Raw genomic sequence first — 7487 nt, forward strand, 5'->3', positions numbered from 1 at the left:
CACACACACACACACATTCACAGTAAACCTTAAAAGGGCTTGAACATAAAGACTTTACAAATAGAGATGACACAATAATTCCGTCCTGACCCATCTCATTACTGATGTTTCTCTCTGATCAAACACAGAAACAAACCAGATTTCCCTGTAAATCATTTTTTTTTATGGACACTGCTGTGAACACAACTAGAAAGTTGTTTTAGATTTTTAAACTAGAAATATTAAATGATCATTCCCTTCAGCTGACCCCTTATTGGCTTACATGGCCCAAATCCATTGTTATTTTCAGATTTAATAAAAGCAGCGGACTTTAATTAATCTTGGTATTTAGATTTGTTCCTCATGATTAGGCAACATTTTGTATCTTGTTACACTACTTTGCTATTGCCAGTTGTTGCATAAACACTTTTTTTTTATTTTGGCAGCATTGGAATTTGGAGATAAGACATTTCATTTCTCCAAATGACACGGCACTAGATGCTGGCTTGTATGCATTCTTTTCAAAACAGGTCACCCAGTTTCAGCCGATAATAGAGAAATAACTAATACTTTGCTTTAAGAGGGAACTGTTCTGAATACATTCAGTTGTAACAAACCCTCTGTGCATTTGTTTGTGTGCTTGTGTTGGATAATGTCAGTTTGTGAGTCAGTGTGGCTGGCTGTTGTTAATCAATGTGGAATAAGGAAGTCATTAAATCCATCTCCACATTGAATGATTGCAGGCAGAACAAATAGTTGCTAGGCTCTCCTCTCCTTTGTATGAGAGTCAGTTAATGAGTTGTTATCTGTGCCTTTCTCTTTTTTTGTACTACATTCTGTTTTGTTCTTATTTATGAAGTTTTTATTTTGTGCTGATTTATAGGTGTGGCCCCGGAGCCCTTTTCCTGCTTATGGTTTTGGGTGCATCTCTCAGAGACTGAAGTACTTACATCCTATATGAGTGTGTGTGTGCGTGTGTGTGCGTGTGTGGTTATGTGCTTTCTCAGTTAGCATGAGAAGAACAGAGAGTTGATGCAGATTATTGAGCCAGTGCGGGTCTGTAACTGATTCCCCCTGCTGGATCTGTTTCTTAAATGCTCTCGAAACTCAGTCCACAATTATGACAAGGTTATGCTCTCCTTCTGCGGTGGCCCTAAACTGGCTCCCATTACCATGACAACCTCAGCTCTTGGCACTGTCAATATTGGCCTTGACTGAGGAAAACAGAGGTCCGGGGATGCCTTTCCCCATGATCCACCCTTAGTGTTTGTCGGATCCTTTGGCCCTTGTCCGTTGTGCTGGATTAAGCCATACATTTTGCTTTACATGAATACATGGGAAGACATTAGGCACATGAAAAGATGTCTCAGACTCCTTTTTTATTATCTTCAGTGGTTGGCATAAGTATTTTGTCTAAGGGTTCCATGAATAAGTTAGCCTTTAGTTTGGCCTTAAACTTATAAATAGTTAGCTTTCAAAATCTCATCATTGTTTTAGCTTGGATCTCTTCTCTTCTCTTCTCTTCTGGCCCTGTACTCTCCTACCCTTCTCAGCTGCAGAGGATCTGCCAATGACTGAGACATATTGAGCAGACCACCCATTCATCATGGCCTGTGACAGTTTGTCAGCACACAAAGTACAGTAGGCAGCCAATGTGTGTGTGTGTGTGCGTGTGTGCTAGGTCCATGATCAGGAGCATATGAGTGAGTAAACACAGGGCAAGGCAACAATTCAGCACCTAAAACAAGAAATCTGTGATCTCAAGTGTCAAGTTCTTTGTCTGTATTCAAAGCCAGTTCTTTATTCCCTCACTCTGTGTGTGTGTGTGTAAGTGAGTGTGTGTCACCTTTACAACCAAGGGCATTGGTTTTTCAACAACAGTGCTAATGGGTTGTAACGGTGTGTTATCACATACTCCCTGGTGAGAGCCAGGTCTTTGCTTGTGGTTTCAAGTGTTCTTGGGTTGAATGAGAAAACAGTACCCTTCTGAAACATTTGGCACCACTCATAAACTGCTCCAATTGGCCTGTGGCTATTCAGCAAACCTCTCTTACTGTATCTGACTCTGTTGGCATGTATTATAGAGAGAGGGACGGGGCAGGGCATGAACAGGGTTGGCGTTTTGGTGCTGTGGTGCCCCCTGTGCCTCCCTGTGCCCCTGATGAGGGAAGCATGATGGAGTGATGTGGGGGAGGGGGCCCTGGCAGCATAAAGACCCATTGTGGAGTCAGTGGAGTGGGGCAGAGCCCTGCCGTGGGGACCCCCAAAGCCTGCAGGGGAAACAAAGACCCTCCTATGAGGCTGCATGGGAAAGACTTGGACATCACTGCCACTACTACTGCCACTGCCCACACCATGCCTGGGAAAGCTACATGAGAGCAGCAGAGGAGATGAGAGATGGGTAGATAGGGAGAAGCAAAGATGAGAAAATATGAGACGAGATGAGAAAAAGTGTGCAGTGAAGAAGACTTAAATTATGGTTAAAAGTGGACATGCTAAAATGCTACGGTGTTAGTCGCTGTCATAGTCTGACTTCCTGTGTGTTAGGCACACAAAGCCCCTGGAGACTTGGTGGGTTTTCCCCATAAAGAGGAGGACATAGACTCATAAACTCATGCACACTCACATATCAATCCACACGGGATCCATATGCTAGTCAACAGCTGGAGGGGTTATTCATTCATTCAGACACAATCATACTGTGCTCGGGGCAAGGAGACACACTTCCACATACACACACACACAAACCCACACACACCCACGCACACACACACTTGTATGTTGTAATACTTCAAAGCACATCAAAGGAATTGAGGATTGAAATTCCCTTCCTCTCTTTATTCAGCATCTGATGACAGAGGCGCGAGCGGGGGGCAAGCAGTTGTACTTACAACCAAAAGTGCATGTTGGCATGTGTTCAAACATCTCTGAACATTTACAGCATCACATGTGTGAATACTTTGCAGCATCTTTTCCGGAAAGATAAGATCAACCAAAATTACTATTCTTTATTTAGGTAAGCCAGTTACTGTTTATTTATTGTAGCAGTTTCATCACAAACCTCAATAATTTATTGCTATCTCTTTCAACTATAATTATGCTGATTACCATCACTGTTTTCGCTTGCCTTTTTGACATACTTAATGTAGTAGATAGTGTGTGCAGGTTATAAAATAGATTATGAAATAATGCTGCAGGCTGAAGCCACTGTTATGGCATCAAAAAGGCCTTGATTAGCCCCTTGATGGCAAACACATGAGGCTTGATAAGGATTTTATTATACAACAACTTATTGTTAAGTTTCTCCCAGACATAATCAGACCCAAAATAATTGGGTATGGTTGGAAAATCAAGGGGGAATAATATTTCAATTCAGGACAGTTTACAGATATAAGATATTCTTCATTCAAGTGGTGGGGAACACAGTGAATAAGACGATTGAAAAGAGGATTGGTGATAAGTGATTGGTCCCTGTGTTGGTCAGTAAGAGCAGGAGTAACTGTAGGGTAAAGCCAAACTGGTCGCAGCTAGCTAGCTGTAGCCACCTCTACATTATTATTTAATTTTTTTAAGAGAAACAGCACATTAGGAGACAAAAGAAAGCCAGTTTAAATGAGTAAATAGTGACCTGGAAAGGGTGAACAATAACGGCAAGTTAACCAGTCACAGCTGTCAGTTGTGTTTTTAATCTAAATAAAGATTGCAGCATGTGACTTTGTTGATGAAATTGGACATCAGCTCATGCAACCAGCCGGTTCAACAATGAAAGTTAGCTGCAACAACCATGATAGCAAACTCTAAACATAATTTGGATGAACAAGCAGGTGATTCTGTGCGGCACTGCTGGTACGTTGTCTTGCTGTAGCCTTAGACTCATTTGATTAAATGCTGTGAACTAGGAAGGCAAATACATCCTAAGCTGATGGTATAGTAGAAAGAAGTAAAAGAAATGGAGAAGGGTGTACGTAAGTCTTCCTGTTTGAACTTGGCCTAACTCTATGGTGCATGTGTTAAGAGATGATTTAGATGGACTTTAGGGATTCACTTTGCATTGAGCTGATTTACAAACTGCGTACACTGTATATTCTGCAGGGAGGACAAGAAAGGGATGAGATCTTAACAAGAGTGGGTGTATGCACATGTGGGTGTGTCGTGCATGTGGATTTTTGTGTGTGTATGCTCTTCAGTAAGAATGGAGAGCTAATAACTCATCACTATACTTAGGGGATGATTCTGAAGTTTTGGATTGACTCAAGGGGACGGACCACAGATAATACAGCAGTGTGAGAGCTTCTGAATGCCTTGCATTTTTATAAGGTTATGACAATCCATTTGTTTATCATTTTGACATCTGGAATCCATTCTGCTATTGCAGGGAGAAGAGGGGAGAGCGCTACACCGGGCAAAGCCCTCACCCCTCACACTCTCGCTCACTTTCTCTCTTTCCTCCACTTCCATCAAGCCATAGTTTTTTCTTCTTCCCTGCCTTCTCTGTGTCGGTCTCTTGGGTCAGAGGAGCTCAGTTCAGTAACTGCAAGGGATTGGATAATGAAATTCTTGCAGCGGGGACAGTAAATTAATTACAATATGCAGAGGAAGGACAGTCCCTGCTGTGAGCCTGTGTGTGCTCTATATGTGTAGCTAAGGGTTTTTGTTGTGGGAGCAAAACACCAGCAGAAGTCAGTCTGTTACGTATGCATATTCTTTTGTTAAGTGTTGACATGAAGACAGACTTGATGGAATGGTGGCACAGTAGAGTCCTGAGAACAGTTGACATCAGAGAAATAATGAAGTTATGGAAATACAGACTCTTGCACCTACCCTTTCACCCCTTCCATTTGCATTTGGCGTCTTTGAGAAACCTCTCAGTCCTTCCTCTGTCCCTCCCATAATCCCTCTCTTCTATTTCTCCTTAGCTCTGATTCAGTGGCCCATCCCTTTCCCATAACCCTGGGCTGCTGCCTGGGACCTCAGCATGACCCGCTCTACATTACTACATTGCTTAGACTTTTCTCTCTTTGCATCTACATCTTTGTATTGTGTGTGTGTGTGTGTGTGAAAAAAAAACAGCGATCATATTGCAATAACTGTGAGTTATTTTTTCTCTCTGCTGAAATGCTTGGATTGTTAGAGTTTAGAGTTATGGTATTTCTAAATCTGTAGCTGGGCACAAGAAAATAGGGGGAAATGTGTAGGAAGATAGTTTGTGTGTAAGCAAATGTGATTTTGTTTGCCTCACTGTACAATTATTTGCTAATTTGGGACTTAACATGCCACTGGGTTAAGAGTGTTTATGTCTTTGGGCCCCCTCAAGTTTAGGTTTTATGGTGTGCCTTGTGCACATTGCATGTTTGTGAAATTTCCTTCCAACTCCCTTCAGTCCCTCCCTTCTGTTGTGTGTCCAGCCGGTAGTGTGGTTTGAGCTAATATAATTAAAGTGCCACAATAGACTGGCATGTTTTACTGGAGCAGTTCCTACTGGGCGAGGTAGACTGTAGTGTACTCAGTAACCTCTGTCCTTGCCTATTGGCAAGGCATCAAACTCATGACTGGAGAGGAGGATGTGAAAAGACGGATAGACATGCTGGTTATGGGCAAAGGAGGTGTGGATGAGAAAACAATGGATAGAAGGAGAAACAAACTAATGGATGGATGAATGAAGGGGAAAAAATGAGGGATGTAGGTCAGTGGCAGCAGGAAGCAGTGGCTTTAGGAGAGCCCTCTGCCTTTGTGGCTTAATTGCCTCTATGAGCCTGTTTGAAGTCCTGCTAGCGTGTCTGGGTGACAGCCAGTAGTGGTCTGTGTGGTCTGTGGGTGTGTGTTTAAAAGGGTCAGGTTAGTCTCTCGAGCATTTATGTATCTCAGACACAGGTTTCGATGCATCGTGCCAGTGAACAAAGGGCAAAACCCTAAAAAATGTGTCCCCCTTGATTACGCCACTGATTATATGCATTTGCACACAGAAACACCACACCGCCCCAAAATATTACATGTAAAAGAAAACAGTCAAGGATGAGTCCTCCAGGACGAACCCTGCATTTAAGAGGCAATTTTATCTTGTGTCATAAAATTGCTCTTGTAAGACACCACAGCTATGCAATGAAGTGCTCGCTGTCTCCAAGCACACGCTCTGTGATGCTTATCATGGTGTTGCAATGTTCCTAATGGACTTGGTATTGCAATTTCAGTTTAGTTTTCACTTTTTGTAACATAAGTTACAAAATCAAAGGTTATAGTATACATTGTCTATACGGGCTGCCCTTTGTGACTTTAGAGGGGAATTAAGTGGTGGCGCATGAGTCTAACCTCAATGTGCCTACCAAAGTAAGCCACTTTTGGCCACTTGTTGAAGCGGCAAAGTGTGACTTTTAGTGCTGTTAAAACAAAGAAAGTTAAAACTAGTTCTCAGGTAATACAGGCCCTGGTACTGTATGAGAAAGGCTTCATATCTTTGACTCTCACCATATCAGTAACACACACTTACTGAATCAGTCAGTTCAGTGTGCTTTTTAACACTCTTCAAAGGCAGAGAAAATCCACTTTGAAACCTCTGCTTTGATCCAAACACGCAACTCGTACTGTAGTCGTGCGGACACAGGATTATGGCCTTAGAGACCATCACACTATTTCTGTGTTCCACGGACAGCACACGCTCTATACACAACACATTTACACGGCCAACACACATCAACACTCACACAGCATGATCACATATGACTTGCAGAGCTGAACCTCTCTCTGTTCTGACTATTTAAGGGACACTGTTATCCCTTATCCTGCGGGATACAGTCAACTTTACGAATGTCAGAGCTTGATTGAAAGTTTTTGTCTAAATTTGAGCTCACTTTTGTGTGATGCAGTGTCTACCTATAAGTCAGATTTTGGGCCCGTAGCAAGCATTGGCAAGATTCCCTGTAGAGTTTTGGTGTGAATGTGTGTACCAGTTTAAGTTTTCAGCGTGTGGTATTTACCATCAGAGTGAGATTCTGAACAGGACTTCTGGTTTGAATCCAGTTGCAAGTTTAAGCGTTACTCCGAGCTGTTGTCCAACCCGATGGATAAGTATGTGAGTTTAAAATGAAAATGAATGACAGGCAAGGGAGGAGAGAGGGAAAGCTAACAAAACCAACTCCGTACAAACAACAAAAGTACAGTACACTACTGTGGAGGGTGTTTTGTGTGTGTGTGTGCCTCTGATCTGTGGTCAGTGGGTATGTGGTAACCTGAAACCACAGGGAAAACGTTCCTAGAATTCCGGGTGGGTTTGGTGTCGTGGCTCACTCACTGGAGCCCCCTGAGTGGTGCTGGGAATGCGGCCTCCGCACGGAAGAGCTATATGGAATGAAGGGAAAGTCCCCCTGCCCCCAAACTTTCATACATCCTTACACACTTCACCCTGCTGCCAAACAAACACATAGACACACAAATACATTCCTTACAGACTAATCAATAAATGCATGTAAATTCAGATTCAGATTCATTCTTTATTGTCCTCAGTGGGGGAAATT

At 42.6% G+C, this 7487-nt stretch overlaps 1 protein-coding gene across 2 annotated transcripts in view; it reads left to right on the plus strand.

Moving 5' to 3' along the window:
- The window catches only part of gpc5c (glypican 5c), a 92355-nt gene that overhangs the window by 41722 nt on the left and 43146 nt on the right, over positions 1 to 7487 (plus strand). The gene's annotated exons all lie outside the window — the stretch shown is intronic.

Source organism: Morone saxatilis, unplaced genomic scaffold (assembly GCF_004916995.1).
Source record: "Morone saxatilis isolate NCDOM2014 unplaced genomic scaffold, NCSU_SB_2.0 Contig23, whole genome shotgun sequence".
In the NCBI taxonomy this organism is placed as follows: Eukaryota; Metazoa; Chordata; class Actinopteri; family Moronidae; genus Morone; species Morone saxatilis.